This window comes from Balaenoptera musculus, chromosome 3 (genome assembly GCF_009873245.2).
Source record: "Balaenoptera musculus isolate JJ_BM4_2016_0621 chromosome 3, mBalMus1.pri.v3, whole genome shotgun sequence".
NCBI classification, from domain to species: Eukaryota; Metazoa; Chordata; class Mammalia; order Artiodactyla; family Balaenopteridae; genus Balaenoptera; species Balaenoptera musculus.
Genome location: NC_045787.1, coordinates 63,369,944 through 63,392,166, shown reverse-complemented (window position 1 = coordinate 63,392,166; position 22,223 = coordinate 63,369,944). Strand labels below are relative to the sequence as shown.

The 22,223-nt window shown below is 41.5% G+C and overlaps 1 long non-coding RNA gene across 1 annotated transcript; it reads right to left on the bottom strand.

Moving 5' to 3' along the window:
* Window positions 1–1,204: 1,204 nt before the first annotated feature.
* LOC118893605 lies at window positions 1,205–8,722 on the bottom strand. The gene is made up of 3 exons (XR_005019505.1): window positions 8,590–8,722; window positions 1,815–1,820; window positions 1,205–1,215 (listed from the first exon to the last, which is right to left on the bottom strand). It is a non-coding gene; the product is annotated as an uncharacterized LOC118893605 (long non-coding RNA).
* Window positions 8,723–22,223: the final 13,501 nt, after the last annotated feature.

The window sequence follows — 22,223 nt, the reverse complement described above, 5'->3', positions numbered from 1 at the left end:
TAACTTGTCTAATAAGAAATTCATATAATTTTTGTAAGTAGAATTACATTAAATCCTCTCTATATATCTTTCTCTCTCATTCGGGAGTCCTGTTATCTCTAGTACCTACAATTAGTCCTTGTAGTTAAGGTACTATGTAGAATTATTGAAAAGTTAATGCACCTTCATAAATAGTTATTAGTTTAAAAGGATTAATGTGGCTCTTGAAACAACTACTTTATTCCTCAAGGAGTAACTTTGACACTGGTAAGAACAGTGTCCAATCTTTTATGGAACCTTATTAAGACCAAAAAAAAAAATGACTCCAGGAAAACCCAGTTAAATAAAGCCAAGTTGATACAAATCTTAAACTACTGTGGCAAGTGGTAATGGCATCTCACAATTACTATAATCTTTCCTGTAATGAAAGATTACAATTTGATAAAAGAATTCCATTCCTCCATTAAGCAATCTTTCAAGATGTTTTGCTTTGGGGCTAACTACACTCTTCACCCCTACCACAAGACCCATTATTTATGTTCAAGCCAGTTAAAGGTAACCTTTCTCAATCTCTCCCTACTTGTACCCCTCCCCATTGGTCCCTGGAGTCCTGTTTGAATCTGCAGCAGGTGGTTTATAGCACGCATTAGCAGCTACTCAGAATGAAGCCTCACTGCTTCCCTCCCTGGTACTGGTCCCCCAGTCTCTGTCAGTCCCCATGGAGACCCACGAAACTTTTAGCTATTCTAAGTTTTACCTCCAACGTCTATAGTTTGCATTGTGTCAGTTTGGTTTTTGTTCTTCAAGGTTTTTTGTTTTTGTTTTTTTCCTTTTACTTGTCTATCTGGGTGTTAGCAGTTGTTAAGGAAAGAAAGTGTTCAGTGACTGATAGAACATGATAGCTCAACAACGAACTGATTATATTTTTATTAAACATGATTACTGGTTTCTACTGATAACTGTTAAGCATGTCCTATTAGGTAGGCACATGATTCTTGAAGACCCTGAGTTCACTCTGGTTTTTTGGCTCCACATATTGTAACACTGAGACAAACATCTATTAATATCTTACAAATTAGCTTTGATGGAATATTATAAATGTGTAGTTTTCTTCCCAATGTTTTGAAGCAATGGGGGAGCGGAGGGGAGGGCGAGAGCATGCCCCTTCCTCTTTCATTATTGATCCTTTACATGGATGAAGTGTGAGCTGATTGTTTTATAACAAGCCACCTCCACCTCTTCCATCAACAGTTCTTCAATGTGGTTTATAGTAAACATACCTAGGCTTCTAAGACTTCTAAAAATCTATAAATAAGTAATTAAAATATTTTAGATGCATGCTCATTACTTCTATGAATTTCTTCTGTGAACCTAATTCATTAAAACATGCCAATGCAGTATTTTTTCATCTAAACACGTTCAGTTATCTCAGTATCTGATGTAAGGGAAAGGGGAGACTCTTGGTGGTAAGGCAGTCACATCCAGCAAAAACACATTAGCTATATGGCTTTCAAAAATTAAAATAGGAAGCATTTCTTAAGGAAAATAATTAAATCATAGCCCAACATACTTCTGAAACCTGAGTATTTGATGATTGCTTATAATAATTAACTGGTTACTTCCCTGAGATGAGACTTCCTCCTTCATAGGAAACAAGTAAAATTAACAAGTGAGTATGCTGATTAAAATGCTGTGATTTCACTCTGTGTCCCAAGTGACTCACATGTCTACTCAAAGGCTAAGGTTAAAGGGGGGTGTGTAGGTGGGATGGAGGAGTGCAAGAAGCTCCTCTGGCCAGCTTGGCAGACACGGCTGCTGTGTAGCTGAATGAGTACATGCCCCTCTCCGGGGTAAGCTCCCTCTCCCTGAGCCTGAACGGTACACGAAAGCCTAGCGGTCTCCAGAAATCACAGCGCCAGTATGTTCCCAGTGGGAGAATAGCATCAAAGGGCAGCAAAATTCTTAATCTTTAAAGTCTACATGTTTTGTTTGTTTTAAATCATTTTATTGAGGTTATGATTGACATGTAAAGAGCTGTACATATTTTATATATACATATTGCTAAGTTTGGGGGTAAGTATACACCCATGACACCATCAGGAACACACACATATCCATCACCTCCCAAAGTTTCCTCTCACCCAATTTGTCACATACGTGTGTGTGTGTTAAGAATACAGTACTGGGCTTCCCTGGTGGCGCAGTGGTTGAGAATCTGCCTGCTAATGCAGGGGACACGGGTTCGAGCCCTGGTCTGGAAACATCCCACATGCCGCGGAGCAACTAGGCCCGTGAGCCACAACTACTGAGCCTGCGCGTCTGGAGCCTGTGCTCCGCAACAAGAGAGGCCACGATAGTGAGAGGCCCGCGCATAGCGATGAAGAGTGGCCCCCACTTGCCGCAACTAGAGAAAGCCCTCACACAGAAACAAAGACCCAACACAGCCAAAAATAAATTAAATAAATAAATAAAAATGTAAAAAAAAAAAAGAATACAGTACTGTTAGCTATTGGCACTATGCTGAATAACAGGTCTCCAGAAATTATCTTACATAATTCAAACTTCCTACCCTTTGAACATTATCTTCCCATTTCCTACTTCCCCCAACTCCTGGCAAACACCATTCTACTGTTTCTATGGGTTTGATGACTTTTAGATTCCACATACAATATTCATCTTTGTGTCTGGCTTCTTTCAGTTAGCATAATGTCCTCCAGGTCCATCCATGTTGTTGGAAATGGCAGGATTTCCTTCTTGTTAAGACTGAATAACATTCCATTGTACATATATACCGCATTTTCTTTATTCATCCATAAGTGAACATTTAGGTTGTTTCCATGTCTTGAATATTGTGAATAATGCTGCAATGAACACGGGAAGGCAGGTATCTCTTCAAGATCCTAATTTCAATTCCTTTGGATCAATACCCATAAGTGGATAGCTGGACTATATGGTGTTCTATTTTTAAGTTTTTGAGGAACCTGAATACTCTTTTCCATGGTGGCTGCACCACTTTACATTGCCACCAACAGTGTACAAGGGTTCCCTTTTCTCTACACTTCTCAACACATTATTTTTTTAATAAGCAATATCCTAACAGGTATGAGATAATATTTCATTGTAATTTTGATTTGCATTTCCCTAATAATTAGTGATGTTGAACACCTTTTCAGATCCTGTTGGCCATTTCTAAGTATTCTTTGGAAACATGTTTATTCAGGTCCTTTGCCCATTTTTTGATATTGAGTAATACGAGTTCCTTATATTTTGGATGTTAAGCCCTTAATAGACATATGGTTTGGAAATACTTCCTCCATTCCATAGGTTGCTTTTTCATTCTGCTGAATATTTCCTTTGCTGTGCAGAAGCTTTTTAGTTTGATATAATCTCACTTATGTATTTTGCTTTTGCTGTCATATCCAGAAAGTCATTGCCAAAAATCAATGTCTAGGAACTCCTCTATGTTTTCTAAGAGTGTTAACAGTTTCAGGTTTTATGTTTAAGTGAAACAAAACATAAAAATTTGACTCACCCCAAACAAGAAGATGGAGACATATTCCTAATAAGGAATACGTGTAAACTATAGCCAAAAAACAACTTCAGGTATTAACTTTCAAAGTTTTGTTACTTGTGCTTATTAAAATATTTTGGTTATTTTAAAATTAAGAAATTAAGACCTCTGATTAGAAGCAGTAGAGTATAGTGTCACAGTGACCATAGTATTAGCAGACAGAAAGAAGTGGGCGTTATAACCTTGCTGTCATGATATGACTCAACAGGTTATGTTTTTCTCTGAGCCTCAGTTTGTTCAGCTCTAAAATAAGATCATGGATTTGACAAATCTCTAAGCATCATAAACTTCAAGAAAGTAACAATGATAAAATATCTCTTCTTAAAGCTATTGCATTTTGATAATACTACTAATAATACTATATCTAATACTGTTAATGTCAAGATAAGATCTTATAAATAGCTAGAAAATTGTATTGAGGTAGAGAAACAGTCTGATAATAAAAGCAGATTTGGAGGCCTGATTTTTCTGAAAGTTTACCACCATTTTTGAGTCCACTTTCCTATGTTAACAACCAATTTTCCTATGTTGTTATTGAAAATGCCAGAGAAATTGTCTAATAATATCAATCTTTTCAGAGTTTAGGTTCCTAAAGAAAGAGGCAGCTACGAAGTGATGAGAGTCAGAAGTGACATGATTAAATGCATCCCCTACCCAATGCATTAGCCCTTTCACATATTTAACAAAATTTTAAAATGTACCCACATCTCTATAGGACTAACTTTTGTTCCCTTGACTACATTCTGAGATTTTACTACATCTAAGCTCTAAAACTCTGACCTGGGGAGTTACTTACTAATAATATTTCAAGAGTATTAAAGAATAAAGAAGTATATTTATGAAGTTATCTTGTTCTTGTGGAGTTGTCTGCTCTTCTTTTTCATTCATTTGAAGAGAACTCTAAATGTCCACTTGAACGAAGGAAGCTACCGTAATTATACAATCATGCAGTAATGAGATTTTGGTACCTGAAATATTTAGAATTTAGAAGACATACTGATGAAGAAAGATGTCACAGGAAAGCAAATTTAATGAAAAGGTCTCAATCAAAATGCCCAAAATCTAATAGGCCATGCAGTGGTTAACATCAGATGCGACAGAACCTGATTTATTTTAGAGGTAAGGAAAGAGGTAGAGGTGGCAGTTGCCAGATCATACAGGAGATTTTGGAAATAAATCATTTAGTCATTTTATGAAATCTTTGTTCATTAATCTATGACTTGTTGTGGACTTGGTTATGTAATCTGTTTGGAATTAGACTACAATTAATTTGAAGCACTCTGCACAGATTCAAATATACATATATCTTGTTTTTGTACTTGAATTCACAGTTTACATAGTTTTGTGTTTTACTTTGACTATTTTTTAGAATTATGCTAGAGTTAATATATGTAATTTGTTTTGAAACAAATCTTTATATTGGGTTTTTATTGATAAAGACTTCTTAAAGGCTAAAATTCTGTTTCACCATTCTCTGTATGTATACATTTACCTGTTTCAATGGTACTTGTGTCTTGCAGTTTGGGATATGTTTTAGATAAAAGTTTCATATTATAAAAAATTATATAATATTATATAAAATAATTATATAATTACATTAAAAATTATATAAGGAGTTATAATTATATTTTAAAAATTCAATATACTGAATTTCTGGAGAAACTCCTAAGAATTAAGCAAATTTCAGATTATGTAAGAATGTAATCATGCCAATATTATAAAGAATAAAACAGTATAAAATATCTAGAAGCTTGTCATAATCGCAAGCATTAAGCTGACTCTGAAGTCAGGCTGCTCAGGTTCAATTTCTGGTTCCACAATTTCCCACTGTGTGTGACTTTGGACAAGGTGCCTAACTTGTGCTTATTTCCTCAAATATAAAATAGGAATTCTTAGTATTACCTTATACTAATCCATGCAAGGTTTTGTGACAATTACATGAAATGATGCATGTAAATCACTTTGTATGCTGTCTGGCACAAGCAACAATAAAGTACTAAAAATAAGTAAAGTACTAAATAAGTCTAATGATTCTCTTTTATAATTAGAAATTATTGAATGAAAATTATTTTAGGTTGATTCTATTATGTGAAAAAAATATTTAGGGTTTACAAAAAAATCCCAGGGACTTCCCTGGTGGTGCAGTGGTTAAGAATCCACCTGCCAATGCAGGGGACACGGGTTCAAGCCCTGGTCCGGGAAGATCCCACATGCCGTGGAGCAGCTAAGCCCGTGAGCCACAACTACTGAGCCAGCGTGCCACAACTACTGCAGCCCACGTGCCTAGAGCCTGTGCTCTGCAACAAAGAGAAGCTACCGCAATGAGAAGCCCACACACCGCAACAAAGAGTAGCCCCCGCTCGCTGCAACTAGAGAAAGCCCACGCACAGCAACAAAGACCCAACGCAGCCAAAAAATAAATAAATAAATAAATTTATATTTTTAAAAAATCCCAAATTATACATGCATATTTCTTTTAAAACCAACTGGTAAATTTCCTTTTTTCAAATTAAAAAAAATTAAGGTTTTGCTCTGTTTCAGTCTATGAGGTGCCTTGGTTGACTAAGAACTTAGAACTTTGAGTATTCTTTAATTAAAAATCTCATGTAGAGGACTAAATTTTTATTCTATATAGATTTAGCTTTTTAAAAACTTACCTAGTGAAATCAAGTCTTTCATATTAAGATCAGTTCTAGAAAAACATCAGAAATCACAAAGACAATTTTTATTATTTTGCTATTTGAGAAAGAACAACAAGGTAGCTGATATAAAAATTCTATTAAGTGATGTGTTTTATAGGGTATATTCTGAATTCAGGTCAGATTTGGTCTGATCACAATTTTACATTTATATTCGGTGCATTAATTATCAAGGTGTGGTAGAAAGTCCAGAATTATGAAAAATTTTATATTTGTTTCACTACAGATGATAGCAAGGCAGTGGGCCTAAGTATTTAAGATGTTCATCAAGTGCTGAAGTTTAAAAAGTGGTTCTTCTTAACCCTCTAATATCAGGAAATCCAGTTAGCTAATGTGTTCAATGTTTGCATTACTGCCTCCTACTCTTATTGTGGATCTTGGCCAAAAAGTCACCTCCCCAGAGAGCTCTTCCCCGACCCCTGTAGCTAAAGTTGTCCACCCCTGCCCCTGCCCCATTTCATGCTTTATTTTCTTCATAGCACTTATTTCTATGATAAATTATCTTACTTATAGTTTATGTGTTTATTATCTTTGGTCTTCTCCCACTAACATGTGAGTTCTATGACAGCAGGAACTCTGACTGCTTTGCTCACTGTTATGCCTAGAACAGCATCTGACACATGAATGAATGGAAACAATGAACATGATCACTAAACAGTAGGATTGCAGCCTCATCATTGTTCTGTTGTTGAGGGTGTCGGGGGGGGGGTTGGGGGAGGGTTAAAAGTGGATTAAACCCCACATAGAGTCCTGTCATTGTTTCCTAGACTTCTGTCCATAGGGATGGACATAGGGATGTCACGGAACAATGAGGTGACAATGCCCTTACATTAAAAGGGGCCCCCTGCCCTGGTCCTGCACTTTAAAGGGCTCCATGTAACACAGGCACGCCCACCCAAATTTTTATTAAACTATACATGCGATACTCTGGGGGTCTGGCACTCACTGACGTGGCACCATCCTTAACCCTAAATATCCACTCCAATGAGTAACACTGGCCAGGTCTCAGGGAAATGACTCCCCACCCTGCTTGCCCTACACCCTCAAAAGGTGTCTGAATTTAATAAAGGTTTGTGATTTTTCAGTCAGAGATAAACACTGCTTTACAGTGTGGGAGGATTTCATTGGGAGAAGTTCAGTGAAAAATTTCAGTAGGTGAAAAGAGAAACTAATTCACCTGACAACTTTACTGTGAGATGGTCATATATACAATAGATTCTATTGCACACCAAGGTATTTCCTGGGAGTTCTGTCTTTTTTTCTTTTCTTCATTTTCCAGTTCCTGACTGGGGAGATACCTGGGAATTAGGGAAGTATGTGCCACAGTAGCACAGAGTGGCTGTGTAACTTGCTACAATATGAAACAGTTACTCATACAGACATCATCAGCCCAAAGACATGTGTAATAATAAATTCATTTGTGTTTTGTATTTTGCCAACTTTCTATTTTGTCATCATAAATGTATATTTTAAGATGGGAGGATAGAACATATTTTAACAATTTGCTCACTTGATTTATAATTTTTAAATATTTAGACATATGGAGTGTGGGCCTCCATTTGGACTCTTGTTCTAAAATGTACAATTTTTAGGAACAGGCTTGCAATGAAGAGATATGAAACAATCATTTTCTCCCTATCTGTGCTGTAAGTCATAGTTAGTCTGAAAGGAAAGATTTCCTTATATCTGGAAGAAATTACAATCACCCTCATCAGTTAATTCAGCCCCATATTAATTCTTGTTCTGCTTGAATCTAGTTCTGGAAATTCCTACCCAGTTCAGTTTTATGATCTTAAAGTTATCAGAAAACTCTCACTTGTCAAAGTTATTCTATTTGGACATATCAGATTTCCAGGAATTTTACATCATTTCTAGACACAACATAATACTTATTTGACAATGCTTCCCATGTAATTTAACATATATATATATATAGTTGTAAGATGCAGCCCTCTTACGTAATCAAAGACCTGACATGACACCACACAAAATCTTTGTTTTCTAGGCAGATCACTGAAAAGGCAAATAAAATCCCCTGCTTACAATTTCTCATCAAGAAGAGACCAACAACAACTACTGAGCCCGTGCGCCACAACTACTGAAGCCCACGCGCCTAGAGCCCGTGCTCCGCAACAAGAGAAGCCACCGCAATGAGAAGCCCATGCACCGCAACGAAGAGTAGCCCCCGCTCGGCACAACTAGAGAAAGCCTGCACGCAGCAACAAAGACCCAACACAGCCAAAAATAAATAAATAAATAAATTTAAAAAAAAAAAAAAGAAGAAAGCACTAAAAGCCTAAGTGAAAAATATCCAAGTGATTGAGGATGAAAGACTCCTACCTTTCTAAATGCTTCCATAAGAGGAGTTATCTTGCGGTTATCAGCTGCATCCACATCTACACCTGCTTGCACCAGTAACTGAACCACGTCAAGGTGTCCACCATTTGCTGCAGCCACAATGGAGTGTTCCCCTCTTGTTACGTACATCAATGTTGAGCACCCCTAAATGAATGACACAAATATCACTTTTAAATGAAATGACACAGATAATAATAAAAATCAACTATGAAAAAAAAAAACAAAGAAGAGACCAACAATCTGAAACTCATGTGAGACAATAGAGAATTCTGTACTACATTGTAAAGAGAGTCAAATATTTTTTTCAACGTTTTCTAACGCAAACAGTTCTCTGATGATTGATCACACTAGCATAGGAAACAGACACACAATACAGCAGGAAAAGATACACCTTGACTCTGGATTTTTCTCTTAGAATAATTCTTCCACTCCTCTTACCTTCTTTTACCAAAAACATACATGCTACTTCTCATATATAGTCATTTCTTCATTTTATTATTCCTAGTAGTTTTGTACAAATCGATTTTTGGCTACAGCAGTCTGTATTTTTAAAGCCTCTTTGCTCCCTTTTATTCTCATTACTTTCCACATACATTCTATCTCTTAGCTTAATCAGGTTTTGTCATCACCTGAATCTTAATCTGTGGCATCTAATGTCGTCCTAGCTTTGCAAATGTGAGGCTAAGGTCTCTAACTTATTATCCTGTTTTTTCCATCTTGTCTTCCCAAGCTAGCAGAGTAGTGGACAACCACTTTGTCCTTCTACCTTTTAATTCATCCTCATAGTAAGTTTTTTTCAATGTGACATGAACATGTTCAATACATCGCAATATCCCCAGTTCTCTGCAAAAAGGAACAAGCTCTAATGGTGTAAATTACCTGTAAGGGAACATGTATTTTGTTTCCTATTGCTCCCTGTAGGAAAAAAAACTAAACACAAACAGTAGCTAACACAGCACATTTATTCTTTAATAGTTCTAGAGATCAAAGTCCAAAATCAGTCATCAGGGCCACCTTTCTTCATTCTGGTAGTGCTCTTGAGGAGAAATCTGCTTTCCTGACTTTCTCATCTTCTGGAGGCCACCTACATTCTTTGGGTTGTGGTCCCTTCCTCCATCTTCAAAACCAGCAGCGAAGCATCTTCTCTCTTCTCTGACCTCCTGATTCTCTCTTAGAAGGACCCTTGTGATGACATGTGGTCCACCAAGGATAATCTCTCCATCTCCAGATCTTTAACTTAATCATGTCTGCAAATTTCCTTTTGCTGTGTAAGGCAACACATTCATGAGTGCTGGGGAGAAGGATGTAGACATCTCTGGGAAGCCATTCATTATTCTGTCTACCACAGAAGGGAAGGGAGCAGACTGGGCAGAAGGAGAAGTTGAACTATGATACAGGTACATCAGAGACCTCAGCCAATCCCACAGAGATTCTAAACCAGGCGTGTTCTTCAGAGGTGTCCCAGACTGAAGCAAGAGGCCAGGCCCTTATACTCCCCAAATTAGCCAGTCAGTGAATACAACTTCCCTATGGAAAGGGAACATAAATAAAAACCCAGCAGTTCCCTTCCACTAAGGGCAAATCCTGGGGAGGTGCCCAGGTGTCATCCAAGAATAGGGACACTCTTGGTAACCCGGAGGAGGGAGAATGACTGTTTGGGTCCTGAAGGGGGTATTGTGTGCAGTGCACCACAAAATCCACTGCAGTCCACCCTTGCCTGCTCAGATCCCTTGCTTTGTACAGTAAGTCAGACAACTTTGGAACTAGCCACTCCAAAATTTCTAGCTGATCTCTTTTCCTGCAGAAAACTTACAAGAGGAAACTTAGTGGGACAAACTGTATCCCCCGTGCGCAGCTGGTTCAGAAATGTAATGATGCTAATAATCACCCTCCTCAGTTGCCCATTCTAGATTCCCTTGGCTACACCTACTGGCTAGGCGGTTTACCAGGTGAGTTAACTACATCCTCATGCCCTGAGGGATCTTGTTTACCCTTGTCATCATGCCCTTCACAGGACATGGCTGCATCACAGGTCTATCTATCACCAAATTGGGCAAGTGAGAACGAAGAGATGCTCCGAAAAATTACTGCATGCCGAATGTATTTTTGCCTTCCCACAAAATCTAACCTACTCCTGGAGTTTTAGGTCAGTGGCCCTCGTGGGAATGGTGACACCTTTCCTTCCTGCTGGTCTTGGCACAAGGAGCCTGGAGTGACCGGGACTCTTGCTGGCCCCCCAGCAGAAGTGTCCCCTTTGGGAATCAGGAGATCTACACCCACAAAGCCCCGAGTTGCGAATTGCAAGGACTGGAATCACACATTTTCCAAGCAGCATAAGCAACAGTGATTGGGTTCACCCCTACTTCCATCCCCTGCGTCCCAGACCCTTGGGTTCTAACATATACCAATGACCTGCAATGGTCTCCTAATTCCCCTTCTTGCACCTTTGCCCCCAGCAATCTATTCTCAACAGAGCAGCTGGACTTATCCTTTTGAAATGTAATGCAAATCTTATCTTTCCTCTACTCAAAGCCCCCCAATTCCCCATTCTGTTCAGACTAAAAGCCAAAATATTTACAGTGACTTAGAAGGCCCTGCACAACTTCTCTCTCCCTTCATTACCTTTCTGGTATCATCTCAGGACCCTTCGGCCCAATCTGCTCCACACAGCCTCTGCACTGTACCTCTAACACGCCAGGTACACCCCTAGCTAAGGGCCTCTGCCCTGCTGCTCCCGCATCCAGAACACTGCTACATTAGTCGGAATAACCTAGGCAATGTTGCAAGAACAAACCACCCCCAAATCTCAGGGTTACAGCAACAGAGTCTCTGGGTTAGCTGTAGGCCCTGGCCCATGCTGTTGTGATAGAGATGCCTCCAGAGGGGGGGGCCTCTTCTATGCGGACCCCACTGGCTGAAGAGAAGGGAACACGACAAATCATGCCCTGACCCTTAAAGTCCTTCACCCACCGCTGCTTACGTCCCATTGGTCAAATCAATTCATACTCGGGGAGATACGAGATGTAGTCCTACCGTGTGGCCAGAAGAAGGACAGGAACATTAGCGAACAGTCCTAAAGGCAACCTTCTCCCCTAGAGAGGCCTCATGGCTCCTCTGTCACTTCCTTCTGACCTTTGCTCAAATATCGGGTCTCAGGGAAGCTTTCCGACTATTCTGTGTAAAATTGCAGCCATGCCTACCTCCCTCCATCCCTCTCCTGCTTCATTTTTCTCCAAGCATCACACACACACACACACACACACACACACCACCACACACACACACACACACGTTTATTTTGTTCAGCTTCTGTCTCCCCTCAGCAGAATGTAAGCTCCATGAGAGCAGGGTAAGCTCTCAACATTTGCTGAGGGAATATTCGGGACCCTCTTGGCTTCCTACTCCCGTTCGTATTAGGATTTTGAAAGATTAATTATTGTCGTTTGCCTCCAAACTTCTTCTGACCAAATTCTGACAAGAATAAGAGCAAAACAGTAAGGAAATTTGTATGTTCCTTTGATATCCCAGGCTTCATGTGTGATTCTATCGGGGAGAGAATGCGCAAGACAGTCGTAATTCCAACAGGTAGGAAATATATTTTTTCTAAGATTTATTAAAATCTTAATTAGTTCCAATTGTCTTTATTAGTTCTGATCTGTAAACCAACATTTTTTTGACCTATGAATTACTGTCATCTAATGTAAAGTTAATTTCAATTTTCTCCTCTTTGATTTTCTCTGCATGTGATAAAATTAAGAGAAAAAAAATCCTTAATGAAAAATCCAAGATGTCAATATCTACATTATAGAACATTGTTTTCTTTTCAAATGCTATATGATGATTATTAGGATATTGTTTAAAACATTCATATTATTTTAGCTAAATAACATCGCAAATGGCAAGGGTAGTTTGTGCCTTGGATGCATGACTCAAGAAGCAGAGTTACTTAGGAATTCAGATTTGATTACTGATTAGGCGGACAATGCAGGGTAAATACCTGGACCTTAGTTTCTCATTGAAAAATTGGCGTCAAAAATTGGCGTAATTATAGTGGCTGCCCCCATGCAGAGTGTCTTGTGAATTAATTAACGGTTCTAAAGCCCCTCAGATAATGCAGCATTATATAAAGTTGTTTGTGTTACTTTTCTAGTATCCCATAGGGACAGGAACTGACCTGGATCTCTTTGATGCTGCTTTGCGTGCCCCACAGCACCCAGGCAGGGCTCATGCCAGCGAGACCTTGTGGGGACCGAGCCGTTGCCTGATTTAAAGACACACTGAAGACTGTGGAGGTTTCGCATCTCTAGCCCAGTCAGCTGCACAGCTGAAAAACTGATTTCAAAATTGCTGTAAGAAAAAAACTATTTCCGGGCTTCCCTGGTGGTGCAGCGGTTGAGAATCTGCCTGCTAATGCAGAGGACACGGGTTCGAGCCCTGGTCTGGGAGGATCCCACATGCCGCGGAGCAACTAGGCCCGTGAGCCACAACTACTGAGCCTGCGCGTCTGGAGCCTGTGCTCCGCAACAAGAGAGGCCGCGATAGTGAGAGGCCCGCGCACCGCGATGAAGAGTGGCCCCCGCTTGCCACAACTAGAGAAAGCCGTCGCACAGAAACGAAGACCCAACACAGCCAAAAATTAAAAAAATAAATAAATAAACAAATCCTTTAAAAAAAAAAAAAAGGAATATCAGTATCAACATAAAATAGTTCTATAAAAAAAAAAAAGAAAAAAACTATTTCCAATGTGTGTTGCCTTTGTTTTATTAGGATGCTGCAAAGCATGTAATCAAACATCATTATAAAAGTATACCACCTATTTGAGAAAAATGACTTAAAATAAAAATGTTATATTATGGAGCTGGATCACTCACCTGATATGAGCTAAAAATGAGAAGCACTGATGTCACTCAGAGACTGGAAAAATAAATAGAAATGAATATTTTCATAGCAAATAAAAGAAAAATAAAGAACTGCCAGCAATTGTGTAAGAACATTGTGCGGGTGTATCAGTTAGAAATCTTTTGGTTACACATGACAGATAACCAGACTCAAACGGGCTTAAACAAACAAACAAAAAAAAGTGGGGGCAGGAAGGGCCATAGAAAAGACTTATCTGTTCATGTAATTGGAAAGTTCCAAAGTAAGTTGGTTTCAGGTGAGGCTTGATCCAGCAGCTGAAGAACATTATCAAGGACTTGCCTTTCCCCATTGTCTTCCCCATGCCTGAATGCCTTTGTACAAGTCACTGCTAATTTTTAAAAAATCGTCTAGCTTCCCTTCTCCATTCCTAATCAGAGATCAATTTCCTTTGGGGGAATAACTTCTCCCACAGTGGGTTTAATCTTAGTGAGAAAGTAATTCCAGGCACCTGTCTCATCTCTACTGAAACCAAGAGAAACAGGTTTTGCCCTTCCTGTACCCTTCCCTTCCCCAGTCCTAGGACCATGAGAAGACTATGAGTTAAGCTTGAGCAGATAGATGCTCTCTCCTGGGACTTTAGATCTTAACCAAGGTCCACAAGGAAGGAAGGAGCAGAGGCAAGGCCATACCAGAATCTTTTTCTTCTTTTTTTTTTAAATAGGGTCTCTCTTTTTTAAAATTTATTTATTTATTTTTGGCCATGTTGGGTGTTCATTCCTGCGTGCGGGCTTTCTCCAGTTGCCACGAGCTGGGGCTACTCTTCATTGCGGTGCACGGGCTTCTCATTACGGTGGCTTCTCTTGTTGCGGAGCATGGGCTCTAGGCACGTGGGCTTCTGTAGTTGTGGCACGCGGGCTCAGTAGTTGTGGTGCACGGGCTTAGTTGCTCCGCGGCATGTGGGATCTTCCCAGACTAGGGCTCAAACCCATGTCCCCTGCATTGGCAGGCAGATTCTTAACCACTGCACCACCAGGGAAGCCCCAGAATCTTCTTAACAAACATTTGCTGCACTTCTCAGCCCTGCAGCACAGCGTTTGCACCTGCCCACTGTCAAGACTGGTTCTCCATATCTAGTCAGTTCTGGGAGCCCCCAAAGCATTCCCCTTTGCTTAGGATGCTTAGGTCCTGCTGCTTGACTGACAAAGTGATGAACACTTTCTGGGGATGGCCATGCAGAGGAGAGCCTCCCCTCTCCATGTCCCCATGGCACTGTGTACAGTATCTTATGATATGCCCTTTTCACATCACACTACTGATGTAAATACCAGACTGAGAGCTCCCTGAGCTCTGAGAACGGGGGCCTTACCTACGCTTAGCCCAGTGTCTGGTCAATATTACATATTTAAGATAACATGTTCAATGAAATAGTTGATGAATGAATCTCTTTAGAGAGAAAAGACATGCTGGTATTAAACAATTTTAAAATTTAAGCAGTATATTATCAAGCACAAATCATAAAGCCTCTTTACAAAGTGTGGAACTGACAGAAAGAATATTTTTAGGCTGTTTTATGAGGAGTTATCGCACATTCTTTGAGGATCTACATACCTGTCAGGACTAATCTTGTTTCATCCTTGAAATTTAATCTGAAGGCTTCTTCACAGCAGATTGATGCCTATATAATAGGGGAGAAATATCCAATTTGCCACCAAGAAATGCCTCTGATGTTTAGGTACAGGCCTCTTCCTAAATGAGATAAAGTATCGAAACCTCCAGGTTGGTTTTAGCCTTCCAGCATCACTCCGGTCACCAAGTCCTGGCTGATGACTCCTCGTGGGAAAAGAGGTACTTGGTCCTGCAGGGTGAGGGCGTCTCAGTGGGCGCCGGCCCCTGGCCCCTCCCACCCGCTGCAGGGTCACAGCCACATCCAGCCCCGCTGGGGTGGGCTCACGCGGCTCCCAGGGGGAGCGGGGCTTGCGCTCGGCTGCAGGGCGTTCCGGAAGCAGGGGCAGCACCGGCACGCCCAGTCAGGGCCCGCCTCTTCCTCTCCCCTTCCCCTTCCTTCCTCTTGCTTTCCTCAGCCACACAGCTGAAAGCCATCATGTGAGGCGAGCAGGTGTGGGTATGCGCAGGTTGCCTGAGCGGGAGGCTGTGCCTGCCCAGTGGGGAGGTGGCCCCAGGACAGGCCCCGGCTGGGCGTTGGAGCCTGAGCAGGTGAGGAGGGCGCCCCTCAAGGGCAATAATGACCTGGAGGTGGTAGATTGGATACACACAGGGGGACTGACCAAATAAGGCAATCTGCCAAGTGGGATGTAAGCCAGGCTTCTCATTGTCAGAAAATGGAGTTAGAGATATGTGGAAAGAGAAATAAAATGAACCCTGCATTGGTGGATGGGAACTGATGTATCCATCTGAATTTGGGGGGACTTCCCTGGCAGTCCAGTCCGTGCTTCCAATGCAGGGAGCGCAGGTTCGATCCCTGGTCAGGGAACCAAGGTCCTGCATGCAGAGCGGCCAAAAAAAAAAATCTGAATTTGGGGTTTTATAGATAGTGTATTAGTTTCCCAGGGCAACGAGTTACCACAACCTGGGTGGTTTAAAACAACAGACGTGGGCTTCCCTGGTGGCGCAGTGGTTGAGAGTCCGCCTGCCAGTGCAGGGGACGCGGGTTCGAGCCCTGGTCTGGGAGGATCCCACATGCCGCGGAGCAACTGGGCTCGTGGGCCACAAGTACTGAGCCTGCGCGTTTGGAGCCTGTGCTCCGCAACAGGAGAGGCCGCGACAGTGAGAGGCCCGCGCACTGCGATGAGGGGTGGCCCCCACTCGCCGCAACTAGAGAAAGCCCTCACACAGAAACGGAGACCCAACACAGCCAAAACTAAATAAATAAAAGTGTAAAAATTAAAAAACAAAACAAAACAACAATAGACATTGCTTCTCTCGAAGTTCTGGAGGCCGGAAGTCAGAAGTCAAGGTGAAGGCACAGATACACTCCATCTGTACCCACCTCTTCCAGCTTCTGGTGGCTCTGTGTGTTCCTTAGCTCGTGACCACATCACTCCACCCTCTGTCTCCTCCACTCCTCTGTGTGACTTGTCCTCTGGGTGTCTATCTTTTTTTTTTTTTTTTTTAAATCCTCCTCCTTTCTTTTTTTTTTTTTTTAATCTATTTATTTATTTTATTTATGGCTGTGTTGGGTCTTCGTTTCTCTGCGAGGACTTTCTCTAGTTGTGGCAAGCGGGGGCCACTCTTCATCGCGGTGCGCGGGTCTCTCACTATCGAGGCCTCTCTTGTTGTGGAGCACAGGCTCCAGACGCGCAGGCTCAGTAATTGTGGCTCACGGGCCCAGTTGCTCTGTGGCATGTGGGATCTTCCCAGACCAGGGCTCGAACCCGTGTCCCCTGCATTGGCAGGCAGATTCTCAACCACTGCGCCACCAGGGAAGCCCCCTGGGTGTCTATCTTATACGGATACCTTTGATTGCATTTAGGGCCCGTCTAGATTATCCACGATAAGCTTCTCCTCTCAGATCGTTAATCACATTTTTTTGTTTGTTTGCCACATAAGCTAATATTCATACGTTCTGGTGAGTAGGACATGGACATATCTTTGGGGAGGACCATCATTCAATCCACTATAGACAGATATACACACACACTTACACTTCGTAGCTGTGTCCACAGTGAGGGCCTGGGAGCAGTGACACTCCAACAGCAACAAGCACATCTTTGTATGGTACTTCCACTTTTCTGTAAGTTTGTGACTGTCTAAAAACACACACACAAATCAGGAGTGATCTTCAGTCTAGTAAATGGTCAACTGCAAGATATAATTTGAGGAGCTGCCCAGAGCCATCAGCTAGTTTCCATACATGTTTATCACTGCTTCATCCTTATTAGAATGATTTACATTTTTGTAGCACATTTTATTAAACCATGAACTCTATAAAGTCAGGGACTAAATCTATTTCACTCATCATTTCATTTATCCAGTGCCTTGAACAGTCCCTGGGACACAGGAGGCACTCAATAAATATGCACTGATTGAATGAATGAATGAATGAGTGAAGGTAGCTTGACTAAGAGAGGCATGGCCTTTGAAGTTAGATCTGGGTAAACTCCCATCTCTCTCATTTCCTAATTGTGTGGTCCTGACCCCACTGGTCACCTTCTCAGCCTAGCTGAGACTCCAGCCAGATTATCGGGTTTGAATCCCGTCTTTACTATTTCCTAGTTGTGTGGTCTTGGGCAAGTTGCTTCAGTTTCCTCATCTATAAAATGGGAATTATAATAATACCCACACTTCATAGGGCTGTGTAGCATGTTATGAGTAGCTCAGATGGTTTCACTGGAGAATTCTAACAAATGTTTAAAGAACAATTTCTTCTAGAATATAGAGGGAACACTTCCCAATTCATTTTATGAACCTGACACCAAAACCAAAGACAGTAAAGAAAAAAAAGAAAAAGAGAAGAGAGACCAATATGTCTCAAAAATGTAGATGTAAAAATCCTTAACAGAATATCAGCAAAGAGACTTCAGCAGCATGTAAAATGAATTATACCCCATGACCAAGTGGGGTTATTCCAGAGATGCAAGGCTGACTCCATATTTGAAAGCAATCCCTGGAGTCCAAGCAATGGGGTGGCAGCCAGGGGGTTCCACTGAGCCGTTCCTGGAATGAAGGTAGGGCCAAGCAAACCCTGGGAAGAGAAAAAATTGGACTCCATACACATGGCTTTTGTTCAAAAAAATAAAGTGCTGCACTCCGCATGCATTAGGTGACACCTGGCTTGTACACCTAATGCTTGTCTGAGAGCTGGGGCCACGGAAGGCACAGGAACAAACAGGAGAAAGTTTTGCTTGAGGCTCCAGGCGCTAAATGGGACAGTTCAATTTCCCAAGGTCAGCGTGACCCCAAGAATAGGGTCCAGGAGCAAAAAAGACCCTCCAGGCAAGAAGTTGGCACCCGAAATATATGGAAACACACTCTGAATTTTTTGTTTAGGAACTCTGTATTTAAACTTTGAACCATATCCGTATAAATTTGAATTTGAAAACATTGACCTGGTGCCTTTCATAACCTCGACCAAAGGTGGAGATAGAGACTGCTAGCTAATAAAGTTCATCTCGGTGTGAAACACTTTAGATGACCAAACCCTCTGCCTGGGATTCGTCTCATAAAAAGAAAAGGCTCCCAGCTGCCCCTGATGTTCAGAACAGTAAGTATCATGGCTCTTGGTGCCTTGCCACCATCCCCTCGGCACTCGCCATTCCAGCTTCCAGTACAAGCTGACAGCATCCTCCCTTCCTAAGGAGGCAAAGCTCTGCCTGAGAGCCCGCTCTTGCCCTGCAGTCAGTGTAAGTGCTGAGGGATTCATGCTGGGAAGCAGCCCTCAGCCAATGAAAGGTGGGGACTGGAGGGTAGAAACCTCCAACCTCCTCCATGTCTCCGGCAGGAATAACTCAGGCTGTTCTTCACAAACTTGAATGTGCTTATGACTCCCCTGGGAATCTTAATAAAATGCAGATTCTGATTTAGCAAGTCTGGGGTGGGGCCTGAGATTCTGCATTTCTAACAAGCTCCCAGGTGGTGCTGATGCTGGTCTGGGGACCACACTGTTGACTCTGCTACAGGTGCTTTCTGCAGTTTTCTCCCAAATAAACTGCTTGCTCTCAAATTCCTGTTGGAGGGTCCGCTTCTGGGGGAAGCACTTTTTTCTGTCTCTTTTCTTATATTTCATGCTCCTTGTTCTCAGTTTTCTCAAAGCCTGACCATTACCTTTGCAACGTGACCCAGGGCCAACACCTCATTTCCTCATCTCCAGAATGACGGGGTTCAACTGTCTAGTTTCCCTCCTACACCAACATTCTAAAGATGTTCTTATTATTCTAGTGATTATCATACCTTCCATACTCTTCCTGATCAGCTTTCCTGCTCTTGTGCATGACCTTCTAAAATCAAGCTGGCTTCACAGCCTGCTCATCTTCAGCAGATGTCTCTAAACAGAAATGGAAAATGGAAGCCTTTTTTTCAAACATAATAGCAAAAATCCTTGACAGATAAAGGATATAGCAAATGTTCACACATGCAGATATTATTCAGAAAAACATAAGAACAGTAGTTTCAGGCAGAGGCTATGAAAATGAAAATCAGTGCAAAACCAACAAAAGCTATGAAACCAAAAAAAAAAAAAAAGCTATGAAACCATAATCAAGACATCTTATTAGGAGATAATATATATAACAAAACAATAGTGACTTTGTGTACTGTGTCTGCTTCTTTGATCAAACATTCCTAGACATACACATACAGACACATGCTATCCCTTTCCAGATAATCACTTCAGAAAGCCACCAAGTATATGTATAAAGCAAGTACACAAGTACTTACATATTATTATCACTTTAGTCACTGTTTTTTACCCAAAACAATACAACCCAACCTAAACACTTACTTTATTTCCAATAACTCAATAAAATTTCTAAAATATGAATAAATGAAATTCACGCATGTAATCATTATTTATTGCTGTGTAACAATCCCCCAATCACAGTGACATGCAACAGTAAATAGTTATGTCTCATTCAGAAGTCTGCATGTCTGCTGTGTGGCTCAGCTTCAGGCTGCAAGTCTGCAGGTCGGCTGGAATGGCTCTGCAATATGTGAATTCAGCCCGGCACCCACATGCCGATGGGGCAGCAGCTCAGGCTAGCATCTTCTCACTGCAGAGGTCAGATGTTCCTGAGAACAGGAGCATGTGGTACCTCCAAGGTCTAGGTTCAAGTTGGTACACTGGTATCTCCTCACGTTCCGTTCCAAAGCAAGTCACGTGGCCAAGCCCAACACCAATAAGTGCCTCGCAGGGAGTTATTAGTAGACACAGTGAATACTTGCTGAACAATGATCTAATCTGCCAAGATGTTATTTAAGAACTCTAGAGGCACTTTCCAATGAGGAATGCCAAAAGTGATATGAGTAATAACACTGTCATTGAAATCAGCGTATAACCACGTGAGGGGACCATCCCGGAAGCACACATTTTAATTTGTTTGTTTAAAAATGTCATTTTCATGCTTTTTATAAAAGTCAAACTTCATACTTGCCTAACTGCATGCATCTAATTCTTATTTATGCTTATATGGGACGGAAACCTCACAGAGGATCCTGAAAAGTTATCAAGTCCATGCTTCCTTCATTCCTCTCTTACATTAAAAAAAAAAAAGAAATCTTTAAAAGGAGAAGCAAAATTACCAGAATCACCATTCTGATGCTCCAGGCTGGGGCTTGGCAGGCCATCTGCACAAGAATAAAAAAGCAGCACTGATTTGTTGGGGTCAGTTAGACTTTGTGGTAAGTCAGGAGCCCTGAGTTCAAGTCAGGTGCTCTACTATCTTAACTGCTCCTTTTACGTCAGCTGCCTGCCTGACACATGGTTTTCTCTCTAGGTGTCCATTCCCTCACCCATCCCAGATGCAGCCAGCCCTTGCAATATGACATCTATGGCTCTATAACATGCTGGAGGTTTTCTGGTGTCACTGTTTCCATAATGGGAACCGCTTTGTAGAGTCACTGATTTCAGCTCTAGAAAGTGTAACAGCTTATATGTGCTAAAGTTTGACAATGAGAACTCTTATTTAATGTTCTAGATTCTGTCTCTCATAAAGAAGAAATTCTCTTGGGATTTTTTGGGCTCATTTGTAATGAGTTGACAGGTTTTTTTGTTTTGTTTAATTAATTAATTTATTTATTTATTTATTTTTGGCTGAATTGGGTCTTCGTTGCTGCGCACAGGCTTTTCTCTAGTTGCGTCGAGCAGGGGCTACTCTTCGTTGCGGTGCACAGGCTTCTCATTGCAGTGGCTTCTCTTGTTGCAGAGCATGGGCTCTAGGCGTGTGGGCTTCAGTAGTTGCAGCACACGGGCTCGGTAGTTGTGGCTCGCAGGCTCTAGAGCGCAGGCTCAGTAGTTGTGGCACATGGGCTTAGTTGCTCTGTGGCATGTGGAATCTTCCCAGACCAGGGCTCGAACCCGCGTCCCCTGCATTGGCAGGCGGATTCTTAACCACTGCGCCACCAGGGAAGTCCAAGTTGACAGGTTTTAACTGTAAATTCTCTATATTAAAACCAAAAGGTTGCCTTCCCTTATTGGGTGACTTCTGATGTGCCAGCAAAGATCAGCCCTTTTAAAATTTTTCTCCGTTTGTTTGGCAGTGGAGGTAATTTCATAACAAAAAGATGAATAACAGGGGTTTTTTGGAGCCATTATATTATCCTAAGACTCAGAAGGTGGATTTTGAACTAGGGATGGGAGGAGTGAGTGCCCACCCTACCTGGCAGTCTACAGCCAGAAAAAAAGAAAATAAGAAGTCAAATACTTTAAAATCAACTTCTAAAGCAAAAGGTCTACATTTCTCTGGACAGCATTTAACTAATTAATTATTAACTCCCCATCACCTGTCAAGTTCTTCAGACGGATAATAACCTCACTATTTACTTGGCAAACACCTATGTCACCTTAGCCAGGCACACGCTATGACTTTTGTACTTTATCTCATTCAATTCTCTGCACAGTCCTCTTGAGATAAGTACTGCTATCCCCCCTTTATAGGTGAGAAACCCGGTCTGGTTCCAGCTTTGCCAACCTCGGCCGCCCAAGTCAGCGTCTTCTGAGACAGAAGAGAGTTCCCTTTCGCCCTCCTCGCGGTATTCCTGGCCCCTTAAATCTCACCTCCCGGTGCACCAGGCGGCCCAGCGGC